Raw genomic sequence first — 13458 nt, forward strand, 5'->3', positions numbered from 1 at the left:
TTTTTATCATGATAATGTTGTCTTGTTTTTGTTTCGTTTTGTTTTGCTTTGCCGTCTATCTCCCCCGATTAGCCTGTGAGCCTGTCATTGGGCAGGGATTGTCTCTATCTGTTGCTGAATTGTACATTCCAAGCACTTAGTACAATGCTCTGCACATAAAAAGTGCTCAATAAATACTATTAATAAACGAATGAACGAATCTGTTATTTATGCACTTATACCTATATTAGACCTCTATGTTCTCCCTCTCTTCTACAGTACATACATTATTTCATGCCTACCTTCCCCCTTATATTGTAAAGTCTTCAAGGTAAGGGAAGATGTCTTTTACTTCTTTTGCATGTTTCCCAAATGCCTAATGCAAATACCTATTTAGATACATCCCATTATTATTAAAGGAAATATTAGGATAAATACATTCTAGGAGAAAGTGCCCCAGCAAGGATGAGGAATAGCCAGGAAATAAGAAGTAATAAGTACTTGGTACTTGTTAAGCAAACACTGTAATAAGCACTGGGCAGCTCTAACAATCAATCAATTGCATTTGTTGAGCACCTACTATATGCAGAGCACTCTAATAAGCACTTAGGAGAGTACAGAATAAAAGAGTTGGTAGACACTGGAGATTCTTGAGGATTAGGGAAACACTAAATGAGGCAGGGCAGTAAACAAGGTGGCTGATGTCGTAATCAAGGCAGGTTAGCAGTTTGGATGGAGAATAGAGTGTGGATTTTAGCAATATTGTGAAGGTTTGAATCAATAGGATTTCATGACAGAATGGATATGTGGGTGGAGTGAGAGAGATAAGTCGAGTATAATGCCAAGGTTACGGGCTCATGAGACAGGGAGAATGTCGATGCCATCTGCAATAAGGAGAAAGTCAGGGGGATGACAGAGTTTGGGTGGGAAGATGAGGAGTTCTGTTTTGGAGATGGGAAGTTTGAAGAGTCAGTTGGCCATCCAAGTAGAGATGCCCTGAAGTCAGGAGGAAATACGAGGCTGTAAAAAAGGAGAGAGCTCAGGGCTGGAGAGATAGATTTAGGAATCATCCACATAGAAATGGTAGCCGAAGCCATAGGATCAGATGAGTTCTCCAAGACCGTGGGTCCCTGTCCTACAAGGACTCACAGTCTAAATAGGAGAGCATAATCTATCAATCGATCAGTCATATTTATTGAGTACTTACTTTGTACAGAAGTACTTTGTATTGTACAAAGTATTGTACTTTGCTTAGTACACTGTACTAAGCACTTGAGAGAGTACAATAGAACAAAGTTGGTAGACCTGTTCTCTGTCCACCTGAGCTTACAGTCTAGAGGGGGAGACAGACATTAATATAAAAATAAATTACAGATATGTATATAGTGCTGTGGTGCTCAGGACGAGGTGAAATAAGGGTGCAAATCCAAGAGCAAGTGAAGGATTTAATTCCCATTTTACAGATGAGGTACTGAGGCACAGAGAAGTTATGTAACTTGCCCAAGGTCACGCAACACATACATAGCAGACTAGATCCCAGGAAAGATGGGTGTTGGCCAACAAAAGAAGAAAACCAAACTAGGTCTCGTCACAGGGTGGTCCCCAGGAATCACAACTTGGAGTTATTCTTAATCACCCTAGTCAAAACAGGGCAAAGAAAATGAAATGGCCTGCTATTAGTGATGAACTACCTTGCAATGCCAGAGACATGATTTGGAAAATATTCATAAGGCTTTCTTGGCTACGATATTTGAGCTAAAAACAGAACTATTCTCTTCAATGATTTATAAGATTGCTTTAGAGAGATGGGGCCGAACATGTAAGGCAGTGAGCAAAAAGCAGATTCTTAATTGTAGACACTGGAGGTTATGTAGTGGTAGCAATAGAATGCTGGATATTGTTCCAGCTCTTTCATGAAAATACTATCTTCCAAGACTTTATAGCTAAGTAATAAAGATGTCACCAAATCATAGAAATTGGAGTTGAAAAAGCCTAGTATGTCAATTAGCAGGAGATATGGGATCCATGATCTTATTTTATCTGCCTCCAACAACCTCCCAGACTTCAGTTGCTTCTGTTCTCCTCTTCCACTGGTTCTCAGAGAGATTCTTCATTCATTCAATAGTATTTATTGAGCACCTACTATTCATTCAATAGTATTTATTGAGCGCTTACTATGTGCAGAGCACTGTACTAAGCGCTTGGGATGAACAAGTCGGCAACAGATAGAGACAGTCCCTGCCGTTTGACGGGCTTACAGTCTAATCGGGGGAGACGGACAGACAAGAACAATGGCACTAAACAGCGTCAAGGGGAAGAACATCTCGTAAAAACAATGGCAACTAAATAGAATCAAGGCGATGTACAATTCATTAACAAAATAAATAGGGTAACGAAAATATATACAGTTGAGCGGACGAGTACAGTGCTGTGGGGATGGGAAGGAAGAGGTGGAGGAGCAGAGGGAAAAGGGGAAAATGAGGCTTTAGCTGCGGAGAGGTAAAGGGGGGATGGCAGAGGGAGTAGAGGGGGAAGAGGAGCTCAGTCTGGGAACGCCTCTTGGAGGAGGTGATTTTTAAGTAAGGTTTTGAAGAGGGAAAGAGAATCAGTTTGGCGGAGGTGAGGAGGGAGGGCGTTCCAGGACCGCGGGAGGACGTGACCCGGGGGTCGACAGCGGGATAGGCGAGACCGAGGGACGGCGAGGAGGTGGGCGGCAGAGGAGCGGAGCGTGCGGGGTGGGCGGTAGAAAGAGAGAAGGGAGGAGAGGTAGGAAGGGGCAAGGTGATGGAGAGCCTTGAAGCCTAGAGTGAGGAGTTTTTGTTTGGAGCGGAGGTCGATAGGCAACCACTGGAGTTGTTTAAGAAGGGGAGTGACATGCCCAGATCGTTTCTGCAGGAAGATGAGCCGGGCAGCGGAGTGAAGAATAGACCGGAGCGGGGCGAGAGAGGAGGAAGGGAGGTCAGAGAGAAGGCTGACACAGTAGTCTAGCCGGGATATAACGAGAGCCCGTAATAGTAAGGTAGCCGTTTGGATGGAGAGGAAAGGGCGGATCTTGGCGATATTGTAGAGGTGAAACCGGCAGGTCTTGGTAACGGATAGGATGTGTGGGGTGAACGAGAGGGACGAGTCAAGGATGACACCGAGATTGCGGGCCTGCGGGACGGGAAGGATGGTCGTGCCATCCACGGTGATAGAGAAATCAGAGCACTGAAATAAGTGCTTGGAATGTTCAATTCGGCAACAGATAGAGACAATATCTGCCCAATGACGGGCTCACAGTCTAATTGACAAGTTCACAGAGAAGATTCTTCCCAACAAGTCTTCTTTTCTTCTCCACTGGTTTTCAGAGAGTTACTTCCAAACAGGTCTTCTGGAAGAAAACTTCAGATTAAATCACTATATTGTGATATTAGTTAAGCACTTACTATGTGCCAGCTCTGGGGTATCTCCAAGATAGGGAAGCAGTGTGGCCTAGTGGATCAAGAACAGGCCTAGAAGTCAGAGGATTTATCAAATCCTGGCTCTACCACTTGCCTGCTGTTTGACTTTGGGCCAGTCACTTAACTTTTCTGTGCCTCAGTTTCCTCTTCTGTGAAATGAGGATTAAGACTGTGAGCCACGTGTGGCACATGGACTGTGACCAACCTGATTAACTTGTATCTACCCCAGTACTTAGTACAGTGCCTGGCACATAATTAGGGCATATGGAATACACCCAGTCCCTCTCCCTCATGGGGTTTACTGTCTATCTAAAGGGGAGGGAGAAAAGGTATTGAATCGTCATTTTGCAGATGAAGAAAGTGAGGCACAGAGAAGTTAAGCAACTTTCCCACGTCATATAGCAGGCAAGCAGAATAGCTGGGATTAGAACTCTGGTCTTAAAACTCCCAGGCCCTGACTCTTTCCAGTAGGCCATGCTGCTATACCTTTTATATGAGTAGTGGCCATTTGCTTCACTCATCAGCCTCCTTTGCCTCAGAAATTCCAGGGTCTCAACATATTATGAGCAAAAATGCATCATCAAGATTATTACTGTTATTATCAATAACAACAATAGCAACTATTACACCACCCTTTGGTGAGTCTAAGCCCTGTGTTTTGGCAGCCATAAAAGTTCCCCAGTCATTTTTCATAAGAGAAGGAGTGTGAGACCAGCAGTGTCCTCGCCTCTTTCCAAGCTGGGTGATTATAGTCTGCTCCTCTAATGCCAACCTTCTCACTATACCACCATCTCGTCTATGTCTCTGCCAACAACTCGCCCGTGTCCTGCCTATGGTCTAAAATGCCCTCCCTCCTCACTTCTGACAGACAATTACACTCCCCCATGTCAAAGATTTATTGAAGGCACATCTCCTCCAGGGTGCCTTCCCTGAATAAGCCCTCTTTGCCTTTTCTCCAACTCCTTTACATGTTGCCCTGACTTGCTCCCTTTCTTCATCCCTCCTCCAAGCTCCACAGCACTTATGTACATATCTGTAATTTATTTATTTACATTAATGTCTCTCTCCCTCTATAAGCTCTCTGTGGTCTGGGAAAGTGTCTGTTAAATTGTTATATCATATTCTCCCCAAGCTTTTAGTACAGCACCCTGCACACAGTAAGTACTCAATAAATACGATTTGCTGACTCCCCCAGTATCTCCTGCAGTTCCCCCAGTCTCTGTCTGTGCTCTCCTGTACAAGTCAATTGTGTTAGCTCCCTCATGGCTGCTAGCACCTGCCACCTGACACCTTTTCAGATGCTCTGGGTTAAAGGGACTTGTTTGAAGACAAAGTGATGGACAAGTGGATTGTTTCCCGTAGGACAGATATGTCTATGCAGGTCTTGAAGCTGACTTAACAGGAAGCCAGGGTGCCAAGCTTCTGTCACTACCATCAGCTTGCTGTCATTGCCTGGTTGACCTTGAACTAGAGATGTGACCTCTTGATGATTTTAAAGTGACAATAATTGTGATTTTCACCCAGCATACTGATCGAGTACTCACTCTGTGCCTACTACTGTGCTGGGCACCGTACCAAATTTGATTGAAATGGGTTAGTCCTTGCCCTCTAGGAGTTTATAACCAGTTTAGACAAGCCCAGGTGACAAGACCCAGAAAAATGCACATACAAGACACCAGGCAGGACTTCAGCCAACACAGTCAGCCTCTTAAGAGCAGAAGTTTACAGAAAAGTACACCTCAATTACCTAATTTTGAAATAGTAACAATAAAGCCACCTCATCCTCCCTAATGGTATCCTGTACACCTGCTTATTGTAGACCCCCAGCCATGGGCTCCCGCTCTAATGAAGAAGATTTGATAGTCTTCATTATGTGTCCTTTCCAAGGCCTTTACTTCCAGGAAGTTAGTTCTTCTTTATATCCACCCTCAATCCTTCCTGATGCAGTTAAAATGTGTTTCTGCTCCTTCTTCCCTCAATGGAAATGGAGAATATCAGGTCTAATGGCCCTTCAAGAACTGCAGAGACCATTACGAAGTCTCCACTCAGCTTTCTCTCCTCCAAGCTAAATTACTGTAGTCCCTTTAACCTTTCCTCACCAGTCCTATTATCCTGCACTTTAATCATCTTCATGGCTCTGTGTCCTTTCCAAGTCCCCCATATCCCTCTCAAGGTGCACAGCGCATGGATTCAGAGCCCTAATGAAGGTAGGAGTATCATAATGATAGAATTACCTTATAAGTCCTATGTGCTTTACTCGTGTTTATGCATCCGAATATGAAGTCTGGCCTTTGTAACATCAGAGCTCCTTCACTGAATCACCTTTAACTTGTGGCCTCCCATGACCCGGAGATCCTTCTCAATCTGCTTCACACACATTCTTTTCGCATCTTCTGTTTAAAGTGTTTTCCTCCTTACTTTTCCCTGAGAGCTCCAAGCAAGTGTTTGGAGCTCTCCTAAAAAAGGCATGCTGTAGATAGAAGATTGCTTTGATCATTTCCTTCATGAGCTATTAGACAAAAGTAAAGAAATTGTGACCTTCCCAATAGCCCCATTATACTCACACAATGACATAATTGTCTTACCATGTGTTGTATCTGTATACTTACTTCCACACTTACTATTTGAAAATAATTTTTGTCTGTCTCCCCCATTAAATTATAAGCTCCTCGAGGACAGAGAATTTGTGTCATGTCTCTGAGGTACTCTCAGTGTGTGGTGTAAAAGGACCTGGTTCTAATTCTGGCTCGACCACTTGTCTGCTGTGTAACCTTGGGCAAGTCAGTTAACTTCTCTGTTTCTAAGTTCCTTCATCAGTAAAATGGGGTTTCATTGTCTGTTCTCCCTCCTCCTTCAGCTGTGAGCCCTATGTGGGACCTGATTGTATTGTATCTCCCCTAGCACTTAGTACAGTGTTTGGCACATAGAAAGCACTTAACAAGTACCACAATTATTTTATTAATGTTTTAAGTACTTAGTTCAGTGCTTAGTATTTGGTAGGTGTTCAATATATATCTCTGATTGATTGACTGATTGATTGGTGAACTTCCTTTCATTCTGAGAAACATTGTATTGAGCTGGAATAGCCACAAGGAAGGATGTCTGGCACATATTAAGCACTTAACAAGTATCTTTTTAAAAAAATGGCAGAGGAAATATTGGGTTTTTAGATGGGTGCTGGAGAGGGTGTGTCAAGGGAAGCTGGGCTTTAGAGAATGACTGGATCATAGCTAATGGTGTTATATTGTACTCTCCCAAATGCTTAATACAGTACTCTGCACACAGTAAGTGCTCAATAAATGCAATCTATTGAAGGAAGGAAGGAAGCAAAAGGGGAAGAGTGGGAGAGAGGAATGGGGGAAGAAGAGAAAGAGGGAAGAAAGATGGGAGTGAGGAAGAAAAAGATAGAGGAAGATAGAGAAGGAGGAAGGGAAGAACAAAAGATGGGAGAGCAAGAATGAGAAGAAATAATGAAAAATAACGGGAGAGAAAGAGGAAAAGGAAGACAGAGAAAATTAGGAAAAACAACGAAGACAGCACCCTGTCAGTGATTTTGTTCTCAGCAGCAATGAATCTGAGACTAAAATCAGCAGAAAAGCACTGTGGAGGTCCAGGACTATCAGGAATAAAGGAGGCCCCAGGGATAACCTAAATGGACAATAATTGCAGGTTATTATATATTATTCTAAGCTAGAAAGCTGGTCAGCTATTAAGCGTGATTGGAAGAAATAATCAAGAGAACAGGGAGGAAGTTTAAAACCAAGAAATGGAAGAAAAAAATCACCTTTTGTTTAGGCCATCTGAGAGGAAGGAGGTGTGGGCATAGGTGGGAAGGTCCAGATGCAGAAATATCTGTACAGAGCCATCGCCCTAGTTCGGACTGTCCTGAGACATCATCCGGATTGCTGTAAAGAAACAACAGGGATGACTTACAATTGGACTTTCACATTTATAATGGGGACAGCCTGGATCATATATCCCTCTAGACTTAGAGAAGAAGAGCCCCTCCTCCTCTCAGCCCCCTCCCTCCTTCTCCCAATCAGCCAGGCAGAGAAGCTCTTGCAGAAGCCGGGGACCTAGTAGCCATGTCAACAGAGGTTCCCACTGGGGAGTGTTTTTTTATGGTATTTATTAAGTGCTATCCTGTGCCAGGAACTGTACTAAGCACTGGGGCAGATACAGGCTAATCAGGTTGGATACGGGCCATTTCCTACATGGGGCTCACAGTCTTAATCCCCATTTTACAGATGAGATAACTGAGGCACAGAGAAGTAAAGTGACTTGCCCAAGGTCACTCAGCAGACAGCTGGCAGAGCTAGGATTAGAACCCAAGTCCTCTGACTCCCAGTCACAGGCTCTATCCACTAGACCACGCTGCTTCTCAATGACTTGGGAGAGAGGAAGTCTCTCCTCTTGAGCAATGTAATGTAGACTGGAATTACTTCAGAAGCATCATTTACCTCATCTGTAACTGGAGATTCAATTCTACTCCCTCCTACTTAGACTGGGAGTCTCATGTGGAACAGGGCCTGCGTCCAACCTGATTAACTGGTATCTACCCCAGCACTTAAAACAGTACTTGGCCCATAGTAAGCACTTAACGAGCACTATATTATTCTTATCATTACCTAACCACTGCATCCTGTAGCTAGAATGGAACTTTACAGGGTTGCTGGTGCAGTCCTGGGCCTCCAAACCATTCGACACAGATAAGAGTCAGGTATTTCGAAGATTTTCATGGATGGAGACTGGAGGTCCCACTTCGTGAAGGCGATGGGGCTCATGGTGCTGTGCTCTTGGTAGTGTGGAGATGAGGATATATATGGTGTGATTTTGTCCTCTTGTCCTTTGGGGCTAGCTCATCCTGCCCTTTGCAGTCAGAAAGGAACAGGGGAGGAAGAACTAAGGAGGGGACAATAGAATGTACTGTCCATACTGGTTCTGGGAGGGGCTGGGTGAGGAAGGGTGAGGCTGAGTGGAGGTTGGATGGGGGTTGGGTGGGGCCTGGGCAGGGCTGAGCAGGGGCTGATTGGGGTTGGAAAGGGCTAGGTGACTATGGGTGAGGAGTGTGCACATCTGGGAGGGGCAGGCTGGGGCAGGGCCGGGGCCTGGGCAGGGCTGAGCAGGGGCTGATTGGGGTTGGAAAGGGCTAGGTGACTATGGGTGAGGAGTGTGCACATCTGGGAGGGGCAGGCTGGGGCAGGGCCGGGATGGGCAAAGCTGGGTAGGGCCAGGCAGGTCTGGAAAGTGGCAGCTCCTGCCACTACCACCACCACCACTGCCAAGCCCACTTGTCTGCCCACCTTGTCCCTGGCCAGGTGTCTCAGGGACCCCATGAAGGTTTACACCTCAGACCAATCCCCACGGACATGGCACCAGCCACCTCCCCAGCACCTATAGCCAAAGGTCCTTATAGCCAAGCTTCACGTGCCCTGTTCCCAGGGCCCTAGCACTGGGGTGGTCCTTGGTGTCCCTGGCCAGCAGATGGCCCATCCCCATGGGAACATGGAACAGGAGCATAAGACCTGGCTGCTCTTTACCTGGGCAGTCTGAAGGGTAGTATGCCACCTCTTCTCCCTGAGCCCAGACTAAACCCTTTACCTCTCCTCTCTCTCCCTGCTTTGGCATTGTCTAATGTACTTGTCTGTGTACTTCTTAAGTACTACTTTGATACTCACCCCAACCCCACCATACTTATGTAAACATTCTTTTACTCTACCATTTCCCCTATCCCTAATGTATTCTAATGTCTGTCTCCCCTGTAGATTGTAAACTCATTGTCGGCAGGAATTGTGTGTACCAAATCTGTTGTATAGTACTTTCCCAAGTGGTTAGTACAGTGCTCTGCACATACTAAGCACTCAATAATTACCATTGATTGATTGATGGTGATGATGTCTGTCATTCCATTTCTCTGTTCTTGGAAATCCAGTTCATTAATAAATCAGTTAAACCTGAAGTTTCCCCAGTGTAATCCCAATTCAGCTTGGTTGAAAGTAACTCTCTCAATTCTTTTCTAAGCCATGTGATTCTGTGATGGGCCTCTCACCTTGTTTCCTGGTTCCCTTCATTCCCTGTCTTTTTCCCCCATCTTTTCATCTTGATATTTGGAAAAATGATCATTTTTCACATCCCAGACAACTGCAAAGGAGCACTTTTAACAGAAACTTTCCTGTTCTTTCTTACTTCAGGCACAATGTTTTCTCAAGTTGTGTGACCAACTAGGGAAAAAACAATGCTATAGATTAGCCATGATTTGTCCATGGCTCAGATGAAGAAATAGCAAGTGGCTGATGTATATTTCAACTCCTAATAATATTTCAAAACTTGGCTTTCTTTAGCTCAGCAGTGGGACTCATTCAGTTGGCCCTTTTAAGATCTAGAGATGTGCTAATCCACTAGGGTCTAGCCAGTATCCTGATTTACATGTCACTTGTGGATATCATTGCCCATGCTCTAATCACTCAATAACTGGTTTACTGACCAAAGCTCTTGATCCCCAAGCCTCCAGTCTCTCCTTGTTCCAGTCTGTCCTATGGACCACAACGTCTTCAGTAGATGTTACCATGACTTTCAGTGACAAATTGCATTTAATTCAAAATCTGGACTTTAAGTTTCCAGGCTAATGTCAACCCTACCATTCCCCCATTTACATATTTGCACTTCAACAGTGTCACCCTCTTTTTCTGCTCCTCTGCTTCAGGCAAGAAAACTGGCATTATTGCATGCCTTTGTGTGGGTGGTGTCGATTTTGGAATTGCATAAAGTGAATTTTATATATATCATGCACACACACACATATACATATATAATATGTATACATATATACATATATCAAATTCATATATAATATAGTATATAGAGAGAGTCCCTGCCCTATGGGCCTTCCAATCTAAGACACCATAAAAAGGCCTAATGAAAAATAAGCAAATGCTGAAGATCATACATCAAAATAAGCAAATAAGGAAATAAACATACAAATAAAGATGAAAGTACCTTGGGTTTCGGTCCTGGTTCTGATTTTCCTACTGTCCCAGAAAAGTGTGTCACAGAATTCAATTTATCAAAGACCCTGATTCAACAATCCACTCTTCTAATACTAAAAACCAAGGGACCAAGTTACCCAGTTGTAACTACTGAAGTTCAACTCTGTTTGGCCTAAACACAAGGACCTGGGTTGTTTTTCCCTATAATCTGAGCCATGCCTCAGTGTTGTAGGGGGTGGGGGGAAGTGTAACAAAAAGTAATAGGAAAGAGACTCTTGGGGTTATGGCTTCAGTAGTGAAGGCTTTTGGTTGAAGAACACCCTAAGATAGCCCGCAGGGGGGACAGTTTCAACAAGAAGCTGGCTGAGGAGGCTACTGATTCATGGTGCTTCAGAAAGGCAATGACATTACACTGTAGTCATTTGGTCACAGATAGATCCTTCACGTGAAAAAGCTTTGCCCGCTTTTCACAACCACCTCTCATTGTTGTACTCCAGAAGCCCGCCTGGCAGGGATGAGAGTGTCCAGATTCTTGGCCCTGAAATCTTCTATGAACTTCGATGGGAGACTCCATCACATCATTTAGATACCAGATACATAAAGTCTAGTAGACAAAGAGACAGAAGCAGAGGGAGAGACAGAGACAGAGAGAGACAGAGATAGAGAGAGACAGAGTCCAATCAGAATAGAAAGATGAAGAGGATAGAACAAAGACAAGAAAGTTTTGGGATTTCTGCCATTGAGGAAAATATCTCTCTATATCTGAATGGTTCCAGTGATCCCATTAGCCTGTACCTACTTTGCCCCTTCAGGATCCCAAGCCCCAGGCATTGTGGGATAAGGTTATTCTTAGTCAGATACTACGTTTCTCCAGGCAGGACAGAAATAACTAGAATAACTTTCCTTCCAAAGTCCACTCGGGGCTAGGATTCCATGGGCATTCTGGCTTGAGCATTCATTCAACCGGTACATTAACAGTCAGGGAATTTCACCAGCCCCCTTCTTCCTTCCAACACTGGGTCACAAGAAGTTTTTGCCTGATTCCATCTGGAAAGATGGTCTTCCATCTCAGATCATCCTTGGGTGGTGAGATTTTAGTTGCGGAAGCATGGTGGGGCAAGTTGAATTCTGGCTTCACAGCAACCCCGTGATCTTAAGGGGAGGTGGGCTTGTGTCCTCAAATATGTGACAATTATTGCATATCTCTTTCTGCAGACCTTTCCAGGAAAACATGATTCGATTTTGAAATCAGGCTAAGGATCCACCACGTCTCAACTCCCCACCTGTAATAATAATAATGATAATAATGTTGGTATTTGTTAAGCACTTACTATGTGCAGCACACTGTTCTAAGCACTGGGATAGATACAGGGTCATCAGGTTGTCCCACATGAGGGTCACAGTCTTCATCCCCATTTTGCAGTTGAGGTAACTGAGGCACAGAGAAGTTAAGTGACTTGCCCACAGTCACACAGCTGACAAGTGGCAGAGCTGGGATTCAAACCCATGACCCCTGACTCCCAAACCCGGGCTCTTTTCACTGAGTCACACTGCACCTATCTACAAAGAAGTTCAGTCCACCACTGAGGATTTGGAAAGAAATAAATCCTTACCAAAACAAAGAAGTGGATAGGAGCAGAACCCCAAGAACCATTTCCTTGCAAGCTGCCCCTTTTCCTGCAAGTAAGGACACAGGATATCCAGAGCAGGCCCTAGCAAGACTATTTTCAAGGAGATTAAAATCATTCTTTAGCTATCAGGGAGCAAGTGGAGACTGTAAAATTGATAAATCGGTTCATTTGAAGGTGCACTGCCCTCTGCAACCTACCTGAGCTTATTGACTTCTGATTTTCAAAACTACAAAGTACTATATTGCAAGAATAGCAAAATCAATGAGACATGTTAACTGAGGATAATTTGATGTATAATGGGCCGCTGACCAAGTCAAACACTTATAAAAAGATCACCTGGTAGGGATGGTGTCTTGGAAAAAAAGAAAGTCCAGGAGACTTTAATTAGGACATTTTTAAACTTTGTCTATCTACGTATAGATAAATAGAGAGAAAGAGAGATGGAGGAATGGGGAGAGAGAGAGAGAGAGAGAAAATGAACATTCTCAAGATCAACATATACTTCGAGTTAAAGTGTGGGGAAGGGAAAACAGGAAGGGAGAGATGATTTGGATATGTCACAACCAAGTGACATGTGTGGTTGTTCTATGTATGGTTACTTCAAAACACAAGATTTCAGAGAATGAAGTGTCTTTTCCAATCATGCCAGGAAACAATTGGCACATGCAAAGACTCCATAAATAATAAAGTTTATATATTTCTGAGTTGTTTTTATGCATCTTTACATAATGTAATATATCTACCTGTGACTTGTATTCCTCTTTATTTCTATGTGTGGACAGTTTTGCTTATTTGGTCCTCTCCAATAAACTGGAACCTCTTTGAAGGCAAGGATCATCGCTCTTTCTTCCTTTAATACTCCTTGTAATTACCTTCCATTGAAAACACTCTCAGCTGTGAATCTACTAATTGGTTTCCATTTACCCTAAATCATCTTGCTAGCCCAGCCCAATTTCAGTTTTGAGAGTGTCTTGCCTAGAACCACAGACACCTCTCTAAGACTCACAAAAATAGGATTTTAGTAAGTACAACTTAAATCCATTTGCTTCAAGCAGGCATTTGTCTTCCCTAACCTACTAATATGGGAAACACAAAGATGGTACATGTGTGGTGAAATAAAGATTGCCACTAGAATTCAGAAAGAGGGTCAATGACAACTTTGCAAGCCTATAATAAATAATTCCTCAGGGTCTCAAGATTAATTACACCTACCTAAAAGGGCTCTGTACTAAACAAATTTTAATCAGATGTAAGGAAAACATCTTAAAATGTACTTATAATCACCAGTCAGCTCCATTTAGTCCTACGTGGCTCCTATCACAATGTATATCCAACTCAATCAGTCAGTCAGTGGTATTTAGCGAGCACTTACTGTGTGCAGAATACTCTACTAAATACTTGGGAAAGTACAATGCGATGTGG

This window comes from Ornithorhynchus anatinus, chromosome 3 (assembly GCF_004115215.2).
Source record: "Ornithorhynchus anatinus isolate Pmale09 chromosome 3, mOrnAna1.pri.v4, whole genome shotgun sequence".
Classification (NCBI taxonomy): domain Eukaryota; kingdom Metazoa; phylum Chordata; class Mammalia; order Monotremata; family Ornithorhynchidae; genus Ornithorhynchus; species Ornithorhynchus anatinus.